General features: G+C 54.0%; 21 non-coding genes across 21 annotated transcripts; 6 read left to right on the top strand and 15 right to left on the bottom strand.

The window, feature by feature from the left end:
• Positions 1-2364: 2364 nt before the first annotated feature.
• On the bottom strand, positions 2365-2437 carry trnaa-ugc (transfer RNA alanine (anticodon UGC)). Its single transcript has one exon. It is a non-coding gene; the product is annotated as a tRNA-Ala (tRNA).
• An 89-nt stretch (positions 2438-2526) lies between these two features.
• Positions 2527-2599, bottom strand: trnaa-agc (transfer RNA alanine (anticodon AGC)). The gene has a single exon. It is a non-coding gene; the product is annotated as a tRNA-Ala (tRNA).
• Positions 2600-3030: 431 nt separating this feature from the next.
• trnam-cau (transfer RNA methionine (anticodon CAU)) lies at positions 3031-3103 on the top strand. The gene has a single exon. It is a non-coding gene; the product is annotated as a tRNA-Met (tRNA).
• Positions 3104-3310: 207 nt separating this feature from the next.
• On the bottom strand, positions 3311-3383 carry trnaa-cgc (transfer RNA alanine (anticodon CGC)). Its single transcript has one exon. It is a non-coding gene; the product is annotated as a tRNA-Ala (tRNA).
• A 1199-nt stretch (positions 3384-4582) lies between these two features.
• On the bottom strand, positions 4583-4655 carry trnaa-ugc (transfer RNA alanine (anticodon UGC)). The gene has a single exon. It is a non-coding gene; the product is annotated as a tRNA-Ala (tRNA).
• An 89-nt stretch (positions 4656-4744) lies between these two features.
• trnaa-agc (transfer RNA alanine (anticodon AGC)) lies at positions 4745-4817 on the bottom strand. The gene has a single exon. It is a non-coding gene; the product is annotated as a tRNA-Ala (tRNA).
• Positions 4818-5248: 431 nt separating this feature from the next.
• trnam-cau (transfer RNA methionine (anticodon CAU)) lies at positions 5249-5321 on the top strand. Its single transcript has one exon. It is a non-coding gene; the product is annotated as a tRNA-Met (tRNA).
• Positions 5322-5528: 207 nt separating this feature from the next.
• Positions 5529-5601, bottom strand: trnaa-cgc (transfer RNA alanine (anticodon CGC)). Its single transcript has one exon. It is a non-coding gene; the product is annotated as a tRNA-Ala (tRNA).
• Positions 5602-6804: 1203 nt separating this feature from the next.
• On the bottom strand, positions 6805-6877 carry trnaa-ugc (transfer RNA alanine (anticodon UGC)). Its single transcript has one exon. It is a non-coding gene; the product is annotated as a tRNA-Ala (tRNA).
• An 89-nt stretch (positions 6878-6966) lies between these two features.
• On the bottom strand, positions 6967-7039 carry trnaa-agc (transfer RNA alanine (anticodon AGC)). The gene has a single exon. It is a non-coding gene; the product is annotated as a tRNA-Ala (tRNA).
• A 431-nt stretch (positions 7040-7470) lies between these two features.
• Positions 7471-7543, top strand: trnav-cac (transfer RNA valine (anticodon CAC)). The gene has a single exon. It is a non-coding gene; the product is annotated as a tRNA-Val (tRNA).
• Positions 7544-9030: 1487 nt separating this feature from the next.
• trnaa-ugc (transfer RNA alanine (anticodon UGC)) lies at positions 9031-9103 on the bottom strand. The gene has a single exon. It is a non-coding gene; the product is annotated as a tRNA-Ala (tRNA).
• Positions 9104-9192: 89 nt separating this feature from the next.
• On the bottom strand, positions 9193-9265 carry trnaa-agc (transfer RNA alanine (anticodon AGC)). Its single transcript has one exon. It is a non-coding gene; the product is annotated as a tRNA-Ala (tRNA).
• A 431-nt stretch (positions 9266-9696) lies between these two features.
• On the top strand, positions 9697-9769 carry trnam-cau (transfer RNA methionine (anticodon CAU)). Its single transcript has one exon. It is a non-coding gene; the product is annotated as a tRNA-Met (tRNA).
• Positions 9770-12708: 2939 nt separating this feature from the next.
• trnaa-ugc (transfer RNA alanine (anticodon UGC)) lies at positions 12709-12781 on the bottom strand. The gene has a single exon. It is a non-coding gene; the product is annotated as a tRNA-Ala (tRNA).
• Positions 12782-12870: 89 nt separating this feature from the next.
• Positions 12871-12943, bottom strand: trnaa-agc (transfer RNA alanine (anticodon AGC)). Its single transcript has one exon. It is a non-coding gene; the product is annotated as a tRNA-Ala (tRNA).
• A 431-nt stretch (positions 12944-13374) lies between these two features.
• Positions 13375-13447, top strand: trnam-cau (transfer RNA methionine (anticodon CAU)). Its single transcript has one exon. It is a non-coding gene; the product is annotated as a tRNA-Met (tRNA).
• A 207-nt stretch (positions 13448-13654) lies between these two features.
• Positions 13655-13727, bottom strand: trnaa-cgc (transfer RNA alanine (anticodon CGC)). The gene has a single exon. It is a non-coding gene; the product is annotated as a tRNA-Ala (tRNA).
• A 1199-nt stretch (positions 13728-14926) lies between these two features.
• trnaa-ugc (transfer RNA alanine (anticodon UGC)) lies at positions 14927-14999 on the bottom strand. The gene has a single exon. It is a non-coding gene; the product is annotated as a tRNA-Ala (tRNA).
• An 89-nt stretch (positions 15000-15088) lies between these two features.
• trnaa-agc (transfer RNA alanine (anticodon AGC)) lies at positions 15089-15161 on the bottom strand. Its single transcript has one exon. It is a non-coding gene; the product is annotated as a tRNA-Ala (tRNA).
• A 431-nt stretch (positions 15162-15592) lies between these two features.
• Positions 15593-15665, top strand: trnam-cau (transfer RNA methionine (anticodon CAU)). Its single transcript has one exon. It is a non-coding gene; the product is annotated as a tRNA-Met (tRNA).
• The last annotated feature ends 110 nt before the right edge of the window (positions 15666-15775 follow it).

Raw genomic sequence — 15775 nt, 5'->3', positions numbered from 1 at the left:
GCGAGAAGCCTGTCTCAGCGTTAGCAATCTTCCTTTGCTTGCAGCTGAGGGCTCAGCTTTCGCTGGTGTCGCTGCTCAATGCCACTGCATCAAAAACTGGGAGGAGCGCATCGCGAAAGCCAGGCAGAAACTCGGCTTGTGGGAGAGACGCTCGCTCTCCATGACAGGGAAAAACCTGGTGATCCGGTGCGAGTTGCTGTCCGTGTTGTTGTACGTGGCGCAGGTGTGGCCTATCCCCAAATCCTGCGCTGCAGCAGTGACGCAGGCCATCTTCAAATTTATCTGGAGATCAAAGATGGATCGCGTCCGGAGGGAGGCGATGCACAAATCTCCAGAGAACGGAGGGAAAGACATTCCCAACGCTGCCCTGATCCTGATGGCCACCTTTGTGTGCGGCTGCATCAAGCTGTGCGTAGATCCTCGGTACACTAACAGCAAGTGCCACTACTTTTTGAGGTTCTACCTGTCCCGAGTGTTGCGAAGGATGGGTCTGGCCACACTGCCGCGGAACGCTCCAAATAGTTGGACCGTACCGCAGCACCTGTCCTTCGTGGAGAAATTTTTCTGCAAACACACCTTTGACCACAAGGCGATTAAGCAGTGGTCAGTGCGTAACGTCCTTGGGGCCCTGAGAGAAAAGGAGACGGCGGATCCTGTCGGATGGTTCCCTGAGCAGACTGTCAGTGTCATCTGGCAGAACGCCTCATCACCAGAACTGACAAACAAGCACCAAGATCTGGCTTGGCTGGTGGTGAGAAGGGCACTCCCCGTCAGATCCTTTATGCACGCTCGAGGTCTCAACATCACCGCACGCTGCCCTCGAAGCGGCTGCGGGGCTGACGAGACGGTCGCACACCTCCTTCTGGAATGTGCCTTTGCAAAGAAGGTCTGGAGCGAGATGCAGTGGTATTTGTCGAGGTTCGTCCCGAGCAGCTCGGTGACGCAGGACTCTGTGCTCTACGGGCTGTTTCCGGGGACGCACACCGAGACAAATATCAACTGCTGCTGGAAGGTCATCAACTCGGTGAAGGACGCACTTTGGTCCGCCCGAAACTTGCTGATCTTCCAGCTGAAAGAACTGTCCTCGACCGAGTGTTGCAGACTGGCACATTCCAAGGTCCAGGACTACGTGCTGAGGGACGGGCTGAAGCTTGGGGCAGCCGCCGCAAAGGCACAATGGGGAAAGGCCACACTGTAAGGCCTTTTAACGGAGGCAGACCGAGGGCCCAGGAACTGCAGAATACCCTCGACCTGCGTAACTGTGTGCCAATCTGAGCACTAACGGCACACAGTAATCTTTTGAGGCATGTATATAGTTTTAAGTATTGAAATGTAATCATGGCAATTAGTACAAATATGTAAATATTGAGACATGGACATAGTTTTTTAAGTACTGAAATGTAGTCACTGTAGTTTGGACAGATCTGCAAAAATGTTTTGATTCCGCATTGTTTTGCTACTCGAAGCCCTGTACACTGTAATAGATTACTTGAGATTTTTATGAATAAAGTATATTTTTGGAAAAAAAAAATGCCACTGCCGCTGGCCCGCGCGTGCAACTGCACAAACATCGCAGCCGTCTGGAGGCTCTTTTCCCACAGGCAAAGACGGCTCCTCTGCCTTCGTAGCGGCGCGTTCACTGATAAACTAGTCGTCCCGTTAGGAGTGCCGCTGTCACTGAAACTTTTGCTTACTTTTCGACGGGCGCGCAAACGTTCTTGAAGTCATTCAAGCCGTGACCTAAGGACGACTTTGGTGTCTTTACTCCTCGTGCCTTCTGCCGGACCGACTGAGCGCTCGATGCCAATCCTTCAAATACGCAGGCACGCACGCACGCAGCGGATTTTCACCCTGCCCCGTTCAGCCCTTGACTGCTTCATCTACAGCTTCATGGCAAAGCTGTAGGCATACACTTAGCCGCCAGCTTCGCCCTGCACCGTGGGCCCTTTCTGACTCTGCATCACAAGCTGAGCTATTGCTGTGTCATTTCCTCAGTCTTTTCTCAACACTTTGCTTTGTGGCTCGATGCAGGCTGTACGATGGCAACTCTAGTCACCTGGTGTGCAGCGCACTTCCAAGTGTGCCTTCTTGGTGCAGTCGGCAGCGTGCGAGTCTCATCACGTGTGCACCCTGGATTCCACCTTGTGAAAGAGCAGATGTATTTGACACCTTCATTGCCAGCGTTGCTGCTGACAAATATGACGGCAGCTTCTTGCGGCAACTGCGCAAATCATTCAGAAACTCTGCGCCTGCCAGCGTGCGTGCGTGCGTGCGTGCGGCAGCGCGTGGAGAAAGCCTGGAGATGCGTAAAGTGAATGACGTGACGGACGGGCCTGAAACTTTGGGCCAAAGATAAAATCAGATTGGAGAATGTGGGCATCGATCCCACTACCTCTCGCATGCAAAGCGAGCGCTCTACCATTTGAGCTAATTCCCCGTGCCAATTCTGGCCTCAGCTTACTTGCTGTCCACGCTTCCGTCAGGCCCGGTCTCCAAGAAGCTTTGGCCCCAAGGTAAAAATCAAAGTGGAGAATGTGGGCATCGATCCCACTACCTCTCGCATGCTAAGCGAGCGCTCTACCATTTGAGCTAATTCCCCCAAGCTGTCAGTGGCACCAGCTTTCTTGCCGCTCAGGATCTCCTCAGTCCGTCTCCAAGACGCTGGAGAAAGTGCAGAGGACCTCTTCGTCGGATCGGCCTGCTCTTTCCACACCGTAGTTTTTCCATTTCATCGACATCTTTGAAATCCATTGAAAGCCACAATCTTTGCTGATTGTGACAGTGCGCCCTTTAGCCCTCGAGCGCTTCATCTACGTCTTGATGCCAAAGTTTTGGCTGTGCTGCGGCCCGCCTGCGTCAAGCTGCAGCTTGGGCCGACGTCGTGACGGATAACGTGTCTGTCTTCCTATCACAAGCTGCCATATTGTTCTCTAATCTGCCCCAATCTTGCGTGAACTCTTTGCATTGTGACCGCGTGGAGCCTGACCATGGCAAATCTACTCATGCAGTGTAGAGGGCACGCCAGCCTGTGCCTTCTTAGCGCAGTAGGCAGCGCGTCAGTCTCATAATCTGAAGGTCCTGAGTTCAATCCTCAGAGAGGACAGGGCTATTTTTCCACCTTCTTTTCTTCCATTCACCTCTCATTGCCCTCTTTACTGCTGACAGATATGAAGGCAGCTTGCATGCAAAAGCTCTGCAAGTCATTCAGACTCTGTGCGGACGGCAGCGTGCGGACCAAGCCTGGGGACGTGTGAACTTTGCGGCAGGAATGCTGGGCACGAAGATTTGGCCCAAAGGTTAAAAATCAAAGTGGAGAATGTGGGCATCGATCCCACTGCCTCTCACATGCGAAGCGAGCGCTCTACCACTTGAGCTAATTCCCCCACGCCCACGGCTGCGCCTGCTTTCTTGCTGCCCAACATCTCCTCGCACCCTGGCTCCCAGATGCTCACGAAAGTGCAGAGAAATTCTTCATCGGATCGGCCTGCTGCTTCAACGCAGTCATTTTGCCATTCAATCGAAAGGAGCCAGCGGCCGCGCTCGTGCCGTCAGCGCGAGGGGAAATGGCATTCGACGCGTAATCGTCAGCCAAGCGGCTGCATTTGCACCTTCAAAGCGAGGCGAGCCCAGAGGAAAACAGCAGTCAGTCAGCACGAGTGTGAGGAGGCAGGCGAGAAGCCTGTCTCAGCGTTAGCAATCTTCCTTTGCTTGCAGCTGAGGGCTCAGCTTTCGCTGGTGTCGCTGCTCAATGCCACTGCCGCTGGCCCGCGCGTGCAACTGCACAAACATCGCAGCCGTCTGGAGGCTCTTTTCCCACAGGCAAAGACGGCTCCTCTGCCTTCGTAGCGGCGCGTTCACTGATAAACTAGTCGTCCCGTTAGGAGTGCCGCTGTCACTGAAACTTTTGCTTACTTTTCGACGGGCGCGCAAACGTTCTTGAAGTCATTCAAGCCGTGACCTAAGGACGACTTTGGTGTCTTTACTCCTCGTGCCTTCTGCCGGACCGACTGAGCGCTCGATGCCAATCCTTCAAATACGCACGCACGCACGCACGCAGCGGATTTTCACCCTGCCCCGTTCAGCCCTTGACTGCTTCATCTACAGCTTCATGGCAAAGCTGTAGGCATACACTTAGCCGCCAGCTTCGCCCTGCACCGTGGGCCCTTTCTGACTCTGCATCACAAGCTGAGCTATTGCTGTGTCATTTCCTCAGTCTTTTCTCAACACTTTGCTTTGTGGCTCGATGCAGGCTGTACGATGGCAACTCTAGTCACCTGGTGTGCAGCGCACTTCCAAGTGTGCCTTCTTGGTGCAGTCGGCAGCGTGCGAGTCTCATCACGTGTGCACCCTGGATTCCACCTTGTGAAAGAGCAGATGTATTTGACACCTTCATTGCCAGCGTTGCTGCTGACAAATATGACGGCAGCTTCTTGCGGCAACTGCGCAAATCATTCAGAAACTCTGCGCCTGCCAGCGTGCGTGCGTGCGTGCGTGCGGCAGCGCGTGGAGAAAGCCTGGAGATGCGTAAAGTGAATGACGTGACGGACGGGCCTGAAACTTTGGGCCAAAGATAAAATCAGATTGGAGAATGTGGGCATCGATCCCACTACCTCTCGCATGCAAAGCGAGCGCTCTACCATTTGAGCTAATTCCCCGTGCCAATTCTGGCCTCAGCTTACTTGCTGTCCACGCTTCCGTCAGGCCCGGTCTCCAAGAAGCTTTGGCCCCAAGGTAAAAATCAAAGTGGAGAATGTGGGCATCGATCCCACTACCTCTCGCATGCTAAGCGAGCGCTCTACCATTTGAGCTAATTCCCCCAAGCTGTCAGTGGCGCCAGCTTTCTTGCCGCTCAGGATCTCCTCAGTCCGTCTCCAAGACGCTGGAGAAAGTGCAGAGGACCTCTTCGTCGGATCGGCCTGCTCTTTCCACACCGTAGTTTTTCCATTTCATCGACATCTTTGAAATCCATTGAAAGCCACAATCTTTGCTGATTGTGACAGTGCGCCCTTTAGCCCTCGAGCGCTTCATCTACGTCTTGATGCCAAAGTTTTGGCTGTGCTGCGGCCCACCTGCGTCAAGCTGCAGCTTGGGCCGACGTCGTGACGGATAACGTGTCTGTCTTCCTATCACAAGCTGCCATATTGTTCTCTAATCTGCCCCAATCTTGCGTGAACTCTTTGCATTGTGACCGCGTGGAGCCTGACCATGGCAAATCTACTCATGCAGTGTAGAGGGCACGCCAGCCTGTGCCTTCTTAGCGCAGTAGGCAGCGCGTCAGTCTCATAATCTGAAGGTCCTGAGTTCAATCCTCAGAGAGGGCAGGGCTATTTTTCCACCTTCTTTTCTTCCATTCACCTCTCATTGCCCTCTTTACTGCTGACAGATATGAAGGCAGCTTGCATGCAAAAGCTCTGCAAGTCATTCAGACTCTGTGCGGACGGCAGCGTGCGGACCAAGCCTGGGGACGTGTGAACTTTGCGGCAGGAATGCTGGGCACGAAGATTTGGCCCAAAGGTTAAAAATCAAAGTGGAGAATGTGGGCATCGATCCCACTGCCTCTCACATGCGAAGCGAGCGCTCTACCACTTGAGCTAATTCCCCCACGCCCATGGCTGCGCCTGCTTTCTTGCTGCCCAACATCTCCTCGCACCCTGGCTCCCAGATGCTCACGAAAGTGCAGAGAAATTCTTCATCGGATCGGCCTGCTGCTTCAACGCAGTCATTTTGCCATTCAATCGAAAGGAGCCAGCGGCCGCGCTCGTGCCGTCAGCGCGAGGGGAAATGGCATTCGACGCGTAATCGTCAGCCAAGCGGCTGCATTTGCACCTTCAAAGCGAGGCGAGCCCAGAGGAAAACAGCAGTCAGTCAGCACGAGTGTGAGGAGGCAGGCGAGAAGCCTGTCTCAGCGTTAGCAATCTTCCTTTGCTTGCAGCTGAGGGCTCAGCTTTCGCTGGTGTCGCTGCTCAATGCCACTGCCGCTGGCCCGCGCGTGCAACTGCACAAACATCGCAGCCGTCTGGAGGCTCTTTTCCCACAGGCAAAGACGGCTCCTCTGCCTTCGTAGCGGCGCGTTCACTGATAAACTAGTCGTCCCGTTAGGAGTGCCGCTGTCACTGAAACTTTTGCTTACTTTTCGACGGGCGCGCAAACGTTCTTGAAGTCATTCAAGCCGTGACCTAAGGACGACTTTGGTGTCTTTACTCCTCGTGCCTTCTGCCGGACCGACTGAGCGCTCGATGCCAATCCTTCAAATACGCACGCACGCACGCACGCAGCGGATTTTCACCCTGCCCCGTTCAGCCCTTGACTGCTTCATCTACAGCTTCATGGCAAAGCTGTAGGCATACACTTAGCCGCCAGCTTCGCCCTGCACCGTGGGCCCTTTCTGACTCTGCATCACAAGCTGAGCTATTGCTGTGTCATTTCCTCAGTCTTTTCTCAACACTTTGCTTTGTGGCTCGATGCAGGCTGTACGATGGCAACTCTAGTCACCTGGTGTGCAGCGCACTTCCAAGTGTGCCTTCTTGGTGCAGTCGGCAGCGTGCGAGTCTCATCACGTGTGCACCCTGGATTCCACCTTGTGAAAGAGCAGATGTATTTGACACCTTCATTGCCAGCGTTGCTGCTGACAAATATGACGGCAGCTTCTTGCGGCAAATGCGCAAATCATTCAGAAACTCTGCGCCTGCCAGCGTGCGTGCGTGCGTGCGTGCGTGCGGCAGCGCGTGGAGAAAGCCTGGAGATGCGTAAAGTGAATGACGTGACGGACGGGCCTGAAACTTTGGGCCAAAGATAAAATCAGATTGGAGAATGTGGGCATCGATCCCACTACCTCTCGCATGCAAAGCGAGCGCTCTACCATTTGAGCTAATTCCCCGTGCCAATTCTGGCCTCAGCTTACTTGCTGTCCACGCTTCCGTCAGGCCCGGTCTCCAAGAAGCTTTGGCCCCAAGGTAAAAATCAAAGTGGAGAATGTGGGCATCGATCCCACTACCTCTCGCATGCTAAGCGAGCGCTCTACCATTTGAGCTAATTCCCCCAAGCTGTCAGTGGCACCAGCTTTCTTGCCACTCAGGATCTCCTCAGTCCGTCTCCAAGACGCTGGAGAAAGTGCAGAGGACCTCTTCGTCGGATCGGCCTGCTCTTTCCACACCGTAGTTTTTCCATTTCATCGACATCTTTGAAATCCATTGAAAGCCACAATCTTTGCTGATTGTGACAGTGCGCCCTTTAGCCCTCGAGCGCTTCATCTACGTCTTGATGCCAAAGCTTTGGCTGTGCTGCGGCCCGCCTGCGTCAAGCTGCAGCTTGGGCCGACGTCGTGACGGATAACCTGTCTGTCTTCCTATCACAAGCTGCCATATTGTTCTCTAATCTGCCCCAATCTTGCGTGAACTCTTTGCATTGTGACCGCGTGGAGCCTGACCATGGCAAATCTACTCATGCAGTGTAGAGGGCACGCCAGCCTGTGCCTTCTTAGCGCAGTAGGCCGTGCGTCAGTCTCACAATCTGAACGTCCTGAGTTCAATCCTCAGAGAGGGCAGGGCTATTTTTCCACCTTCTTTTCTTCCATTCACCTCTCATTGCCCTCTTTACTGCTGACAGATATGAAGGCAGCTTGCATGAAAAAGCTCTGCAAGTCATTCAGACTCTGTGCGGACGGCAGCGTGCGGACCAAGCCTGGGGACGTGTGAACTTTGCGGCAGGAATGCTGGGCACGAAGATTTGGCCCAAAGGTTAAAAATCAAAGTGGAGAATGTGGGCATCGATCCCACTGCCTCTCACATGCGAAGCGAGCGCTCTACCACATGAGCTAATTCCCCCACGCCCACGGCTGCGCCTGCTTTCTTGCTGCCCAACATCTCCTCGCACCCTGGCTCCCAGATGCTCACGAAAGTGCAGAGAAATTCTTCATCGGATCGGCCTGCTGCTTCAACGCAGTCATTTTGCCATTCAATCGAAAGGAGCCAGCGGCCGCGCTCGTGCCGTCAGCGCGAGGGGAAATGGCATTCGACGCGTAATCGTCAGCCAAGCGGCTGCATTTGCACCTTCAAAGCGAGGCGAGCCCAGAGGAAAACAGCAGTCAGTCAGCACGAGTGTGAGGAGGCAGGCGAGAAGCCTGTCTCAGCGTTAGCAATCTTCCTTTGCTTGCAGCTGAGGGCTCAGCTTTCGCTGGTGTCGCTGCTCAATGCCACTGCCGCTGGCCCGCGCGTGCAACTGCACAAACATCGCAGCCGTCTGGAGGCTCTTTTCCCACAGGCAAAGACGGCTCCTCTGCCTTCGTAGCGGCGCGTTCACTGATAAACTAGTCGTCCCGTTAGGAGTGCCGCTGTCACTGAAACTTTTGCTTACTTTTCGACGGGCGCGCAAACGTTCTTGAAGTCATTCAAGCCGTGACCTAAGGACGACTTTGGTGTCTGTACTCCTCGTGCCTTCTGCCGGACCGACTGAGCGCTCGATGCCAATCCTTCAAATACGCACGCACGCACGCACGCACGCAGCGGATTTTCACCCTGCCCCGTTCAGCCCTTGACTGCTTCATCTACAGCTTCATGGCAAAGCTGTAGGCATACACTTAGCCGCCAGCTTCGCCCTGCACCGTGGGCCCTTTCTGACTCCGCATCACAAGCTGAGCTATTGCTGTGTCATTTCCTCAGTCTTTTCTCAACACTTTGCTTTGTGGCTCGATGCAGGCTGTACGATGGCAACTCTAGTCACCTGGTGTGCAGCGCACTTCCAAGTGTGCCTTCTTGGTGCAGTCGGCAGCGTGCGAGTCTCATCACGTGTGCACCCTGGATTCCACCTTGTGAAAGAGCAGATGTATTTGACACCTTCATTGCCAGCGTTGCTGCTGACAAATATGACGGCAGCTTCTTGCGGCAACTGCGCAAATCATTCAGAAACTCTGCGCCTGCCAGCGTGCGTGCGTGCGTGCGTGCGTGCGGCAGCGCGTGGAGAAAGCCTGGAGATGCGTAAAGTGAATGACGTGACGGACGGGCCTGAAACTTTGGGCCAAAGATAAAATCAGATTGGAGAATGTGGGCATCGATCCCACTACCTCTCGCATGCAAAGCGAGCGCTCTACCATTTGAGCTAATTCCCCGTGCCAATTCTGGCCTCAGCTTACTTGCTGTCCACGCTTCCGTCAGGCCCGGTCTCCAAGAAGCTTTGGCCCCAAGGTAAAAATCAAGGTGGAGAATGTGGGCATCGATCCCACCACCTCTCGCATGCTAAGCGAGCGCTCTACCATTTGAGCTAATTCCCCCAAGCTGTCAGTAGCACCAGCTTTCTTGCCGCTCAGGATCTCCTCAGTCCGTCTCCAAGACGCTGGAGAAAGTGCAGAGGACCTCTTCGTCGGATCGGCCTGCTCTTTCCACACTGTAGTTTTTCCATTTCATCGACATCTTTGAAATCCATTGAAAGCCACAATCTTTGCTGATTGTGACAGTGCGCCCTTTAGCCCTCGAGCGCTTCATCTACGTCTTGATGCCAAAGTTTTGGCTGTGCTGCGGCCCGCCTGCGTCAAGCTGCAGCTTGGGCCGACGTCGTGACGGATAACGTGTCTGTCTTCCTATCACAAGCTGCCATATTGTTCTCTAATCTGCCCCAATCTTGCGTGAACTCTTTGCATTGTGACCGCGTGGAGCCTGACCATGGCAAATCTACTCATGCAGTGTAGAGGGCCCGCCAGCCTGTGCCTTCTTAGCGCAGTAGGCAGCGCGTCAGTCTCATAATCTGAAGGTCCTGAGTTCAATCCTCAGAGAGGGCAGGGCTATTTTTCCACCTTCTTTTCTTCCATTCACCTCTCATTGCCCTCTTTACTGCTGACAGATATGAAGGCAGCTTGCATGCAAAAGCTCTGCAAGTCATTCAGACTCTGTGCGGACGGCAGCGTGCGGACCAAGCCTGGGGACGTGTGAACTTTGCGGCAGGAATGCTGGGCACGAAGATTTGGCCCAAAGGTTAAAAATCAAAGTGGAGAATGTGGGCATCGATCCCACTGCCTCTCACATGCGAAGCAAGCGCTCTACCACTTGAGCTAATTCCCCCACGCCCATAGCTGTACCTGCTTTCTTGCTGCCCAACATCTCCTCGCACCCTGGCTCCCAGATGCTCACGAAAGTGCAGAGAAATTCTTCATCGGATCGGCCTGCTGCTTCAACGCAGTCATTTTGCCATTCAATCGAAAGGAGCCAGCGGCCGCGCTCGTGCCGTCAGCGCGAGGGGAAATGGCATTCGACGCGTAATCGTCAGCCAAGCGGCTGCATTTGCACCTTCAAAGCGAGGCGAGCCCAGAGGAAAACAGCAGTCAGTCAGCACGAGTGTGAGGAGGCAGGCGAGAAGCCTGTCTCAGCGTTAGCAATCTTCCTTTGCTTGCAGCTGAGGGCTCAGCTTTCGCTGGTGTCGCTGCTCAATGCCACTGCATCAAAAACTGGGAGGAGCGCATCGCGAAAGCCAGGCAGAAACTCGGCTTGTGGGAGAGACGCTCGCTCTCCATGACAGGGAAAAACCTGGTGATCCGGTGCGAGTTGCTGTCCGTGTTGTTGTACGTGGCGCAGGTGTGGCCTATCCCCAAATCCTGCGCTGCAGCAGTGACGCAGGCCATCTTCAAATTTATCTGGAGATCAAAGATGGATCGCGTCCGGAGGGAGGCGATGCACAAATCTCCAGAGAACGGAGGGAAAGACATTCCCAACGCTGCCCTGATCCTGATGGCCACCTTTGTGTGCGGCTGCATCAAGCTGTGCGTAGATCCTCGGTACACTAACAGCAAGTGCCACTACTTTTTGAGGTTCTACCTGTCCCGAGTGTTGCGAAGGATGGGTCTGGCCACACTGCCGCGGAACGCTCCAAGTAGTTGGACCGTACCGCAGCACCTGTCCTTCGTGGAGAAATTTTTCTGCAAACACACCTTTGACCACAAGGCGATTAAGCAGTGGTCAGTGCGTAACGTCCTTGGGGCCCTGAGAGAAAAGGAGACGGCGGATCCTGTCGGATGGTTCCCTGAGCAGACTGTCAGTGTCATCTGGCAGAACGCCTCATCACCAGAACTGACAAACAAGCACCAAGATCTGGCTTGGCTGGTGGTGAGAAGGGCACTCCCCGTCAGATCCTTTATGCACGCTCGAGGTCTCAACATCACCGCACGCTGCCCTCGAAGCGGCTGCGGGGCTGACGAGACGGTCGCACACCTCCTTCTGGAATGTGCCTTTGCAAAGAAGGTCTGGAGCGAGATGCAGTGGTATTTGTCGAGGTTCGTCCCGAGCAGCTCGGTGACGCAGGACTCTGTGCTCTACGGGCTGTTTCCGGGGACGCACACCGAGACAAATATCAACTGCTGCTGGAAGGTCATCAACTCGGTGAAGGACGCACTTTGGTCCGCCCGAAACTTGCTGATCTTCCAGCTGAAAGAACTGTCCTCGACCGAGTGTTGCAGACTGGCACATTCCAAGGTCCAGGACTACGTGCTGAGGGACGGGCTGAAGCTTGGGGCAGCCGCCGCAAAGGCACAATGGGGAAAGGCCACACTGTAAGGCCTTTTAACGGAGGCAGACCGAGGGCCCAGGAACTGCAGAATACCCTCGACCTGCGTAACTGTGTGCCAATCTGAGCACTAACGGCACACAGTAATCTTTTGAGGCATGTATATAGTTTTAAGTATTGAAATGTAATCATGGCAATTAGTACAAATATGTAAATATTGAGACATGGACATAGTTTTTTAAGTACTGAAATGTAGTCACTGTAGTTTGGACAGATCTGCAAAAATGTTTTGATTCCGCATTGTTTTGCTACTCGAAGCCCTGTACACTGTAATAGATTACTTGAGATTTTTATGAATAAAGTATATTTTTGGAAAAAAAAAATGCCACTGCCGCTGGCCCGCGCGTGCAACTGCACAAACATCGCAGCCGTCTGGAGGCTCTTTTCCCACAGGCAAAGACGGCTCCTCTGCCTTCGTAGCGGCGCGTTCACTGATAAACTAGTCGTCCCGTTAGGAGTGCCGCTGTCACTGAAACTTTTGCTTACTTTTCGACGGGCGCGCAAACGTTCTTGAAGTCATTCAAGCCGTGACCTAAGGACGACTTTGGTGTCTTTACTCCTCGTGCCTTCTGCCGGACCGACTGAGCGCTCGATGCCAATCCTTCAAATACGCAGGCACGCACGCACGCAGCGGATTTTCACCCTGCCCCGTTCAGCCCTTGACTGCTTCATCTACAGCTTCATGGCAAAGCTGTAGGCATACACTTAGCCGCCAGCTTCGCCCTGCACCGTGGGCCCTTTCTGACTCTGCATCACAAGCTGAGCTATTGCTGTGTCATTTCCTCAGTCTTTTCTCAACACTTTGCTTTGTGGCTCGATGCAGGCTGTACGATGGCAACTCTAGTCACCTGGTGTGCAGCGCACTTCCAAGTGTGCCTTCTTGGTGCAGTCGGCAGCGTGCGAGTCTCATCACGTGTGCACCCTGGATTCCACCTTGTGAAAGAGCAGATGTATTTGACACCTTCATTGCCAGCGTTGCTGCTGACAAATATGACGGCAGCTTCTTGCGGCAACTGCGCAAATCATTCAGAAACTCTGCGCCTGCCAGCGTGCGTGCGTGCGTGCGTGCGTGCGTGCGGCAGCGCGTGGAGAAAGCCTGGAGATGCGTAAAGTGAATGACGTGACGGACGGGCCTGAAACTTTGGGCCAAAGATAAAATCAAATTGGAGAATGTGGGCATCGATCCCACTACCTCTCGCATGCAAAGCGAGCGCTCTACCATTTGAGCTAATTCCCCGTGCCAATTCTGGCCTCAGCTTACTTGCTGTCCACGCTTCCGTCAGGCCCGGTCTCCAAGAAGCTTTGGCCCCAAGGTAAAAATCAAAGTGGAGAATGTGGGCATCGATCCCACTACCTCTCGCATGCTAAGCGAGCGCTCTACCATTTGAGCTAATTCCCCCAAGCTGTCAGTGGCACCAGCTTTCTTGCCGCTCAGGATCTCCTCAGTCCGTCTCCAAGACGCTGGAGAAAGTGCAGAGGACCTCTTCGTCGGATCGGCCTGCTCTTTCCACACCGTAGTTTTTCCATTTCATCGACATCTTTGAAATCCATTGAAAGCCACAATCTTTGCTGATTGTGACAGTGCGCCCTTTAGCCCTCGAGCGCTTCATCTACGTCTTGATGCCAAAGTTTTGGCTGTGCTGCGGCCCGCCTGCGTCAAGCTGCAGCTTGGGCCGACGTCGTGACGGATAACGTGTCTGTCTTCCTATCACAAGCTGCCATATTGTTCTCTAATCTGCCCCAATCTTGCGTGAACTCTTTGCATTGTGACCGCGTGGAGCCTGACCATGGCAAATCTACTCATGCAGTGTAGAGGGCACGCCAGCCTGTGCCTTCTTAGCGCAGTAGGCAGCGCGTCAGTCTCATAATCTGAAGGTCCTGAGTTCAATCCTCAGAGAGGACAGGGCTATTTTTCCACCTTCTTTTCTTCCATTCACCTCTCATTGCCCTCTTTACTGCTGACAGATATGAAGGCAGCTTGCATGCAAAAGCTCTGCAAGTCATTCAGACTCTGTGCGGACGGCAGCGTGCGGACCAAGCCTGGGGACGTGTGAACTTTGCGGCAGGAATGCTGGGCACGAAGATTTGGCCCAAAGGTTAAAAATCAAAGTGGAGAATGTGGGCATCGATCCCACTGCCTCTCACATGCGAAGCGAGCGCTCTACCACTTGAGCTAATTCCCCCACGCCCATGGCTGCGCATGCTTTCTTGCTGCCCAACATCTCCTCGCACCCTGGCTCCCAGATGCTCACGAAAGTGCAGAGAAATTCTTCATCGGATCGGCCTGCTGCTTCAACGCAGTCATTTTGCCATTCAATCGAAAGGAGCCAGCGGCCGCGCTCGTGCCGTCAGCGCGAGGGGAAATGGCATTCGACGCGTAATCGTCAGCCAAGCGGCTGCATTTGCACCTTCAAAGCGAGGCGAGCCCAGAGGAAAACAGCAGTCAGTCAGCACGAGTGTGAGGAGGCAGGCGAGAAGCCTGTCTCAGCGTTAGCAATCTTCCTTTGCTTGCAGCTGAGGGCTCAGCTTTCGCTGGTGTCGCTGCTCAATGCCACTGCCGCTGGCCCGCGCGTGCAACTGCACAAACATCGCAGCCGTCTGGAGGCTCTTTTCCCACAGGCAAAGACGGCTCCTCTGCCTTCGTAGCGGCGCGTTCACTGATAAACTAGTCGTCCCGTTAGGAGTGCCGCTGTCACTGAAACTTTTGCTTACTTTTCGACGGGCGCGCAAACGTTCTTGAAGTCATTCAAGCCGTGACCTAAGGACGACTTTGGTGTCTTTACTCCTCGTGCCTTCTGCCGGACCGACTGAGCGCTCGATGCCAATCCTTCAAATACGCAGGCACGCACGCACGCAGCGGATTTTCACCCTGCCCCGTTCAGCCCTTGACTGCTTCATCTACAGCTTCATGGCAAAGCTGTAGGCATACACTTAGCCGCCAGCTTCGCCCTGCACCGTGGGCCCTTTCTGACTCTGCATCACAAGCTGAGCTATTGCTGTGTCATTTCCTCAGTCTTTTCTCAACACTTTGCTTTGTGGCTCGATGCAGGCTGTACGATGGCAACTCTAGTCACCTGGTGTGCAGCGCACTTCCAAGTGTGCCTTCTTGGTGCAGTCGGCAGCGTGCGAGTCTCATCACGTGTGCACCCTGGATTCCACCTTGTGAAAGAGCAGATGTATTTGACACCTTCATTGCCAGCGTTGCTGCTGACAAATATGACGGCAGCTTCTTGCGGCAACTGCGCAAATCATTCAGAAACTCTGCGCCTGCCAGCGTGCGTGCGTGCGTGCGTGCGGCAGCGCGTGGAGAAAGCCTGGAGATGCGTAAAGTGAATGACGTGACGGACGGGCCTGAAACTTTGGGCCAAAGATAAAATCAGATTGGAGAATGTGGGCATCGATCCCACTACCCCTCGCATGCAAAGCGAGCGCTCTACCATTTGAGCTAATTCCCCGTGCCAATTCTGGCCTCAGCTTACTTGCTGTCCACGCTTCCGTCAGGCCCGGTCTCCAAGAAGCTTTGGCCCCAAGGTAAAAATCAAAGTGGAGAATGTGGGCATCGATCCCACTACCTCTCGCATGCTAAGCGAGCGCTCTACCATTTGAGCTAATTCCCCCAAGCTGTCAGTGGCGCCAGCTTTCTTGCCGCTCAGGATCTCCTCAGTCCGTCTCCAAGACGCTGGAGAAAGTGCAGAGGACCTCTTCGTCGGATCGGCCTGCTCTTTCCACACCGTAGTTTTTCCATTTCATCGACATCTTTGAAATCCATTGAAAGCCACAATCTTTGCTGATTGTGACAGTGCGCCCTTTAGCCCTCGAGCGCTTCATCTACGTCTTGATGCCAAAGTTTTGGCTGTGCTGCGGCCCGCCTGCGTCAAGCTGCAGCTTGGGCCGACGTCGTGACGGATAACCTGTCTGTCTTCCTATCACAAGCTGCCATATTGTTCTCTAATCTGCCCCAATCTTGCGTGAACTCTTTGCATTGTGACCGCGTGGAGCCTGACCATGGCAAATCTACTCATGCAGTGTAGAGGGCACGCCAGCCTGTGCCTTCTTAGCGCAGTAGGCAGCGCGTCAGTCTCATAATCTGAAGGTCCTGAGTTCAATCCTCAGAGAGGGCAGGGCTATTTTTCCACCTTCTTTTCTTCCATTCACCTCTCATTGCCCTCTTTACTGCTGACAGATATGAAGGCAGCTTGCATGCAAAAGCTCTGCAAGTCATTCAGACTCT

The sequence above is a fragment of the Carcharhinus amblyrhynchos genome, chromosome 8 (assembly GCF_965287045.1).
Source record: "Carcharhinus amblyrhynchos chromosome 8, sCarAmb.v2.hapA, whole genome shotgun sequence".
Lineage (NCBI taxonomy): Eukaryota > Metazoa > Chordata > Chondrichthyes > Carcharhiniformes > Carcharhinidae > Carcharhinus > Carcharhinus amblyrhynchos.
Note: the sequence above shows the minus strand (reverse complement) of the source record. Positions and strands in the feature narration are given on the sequence as shown.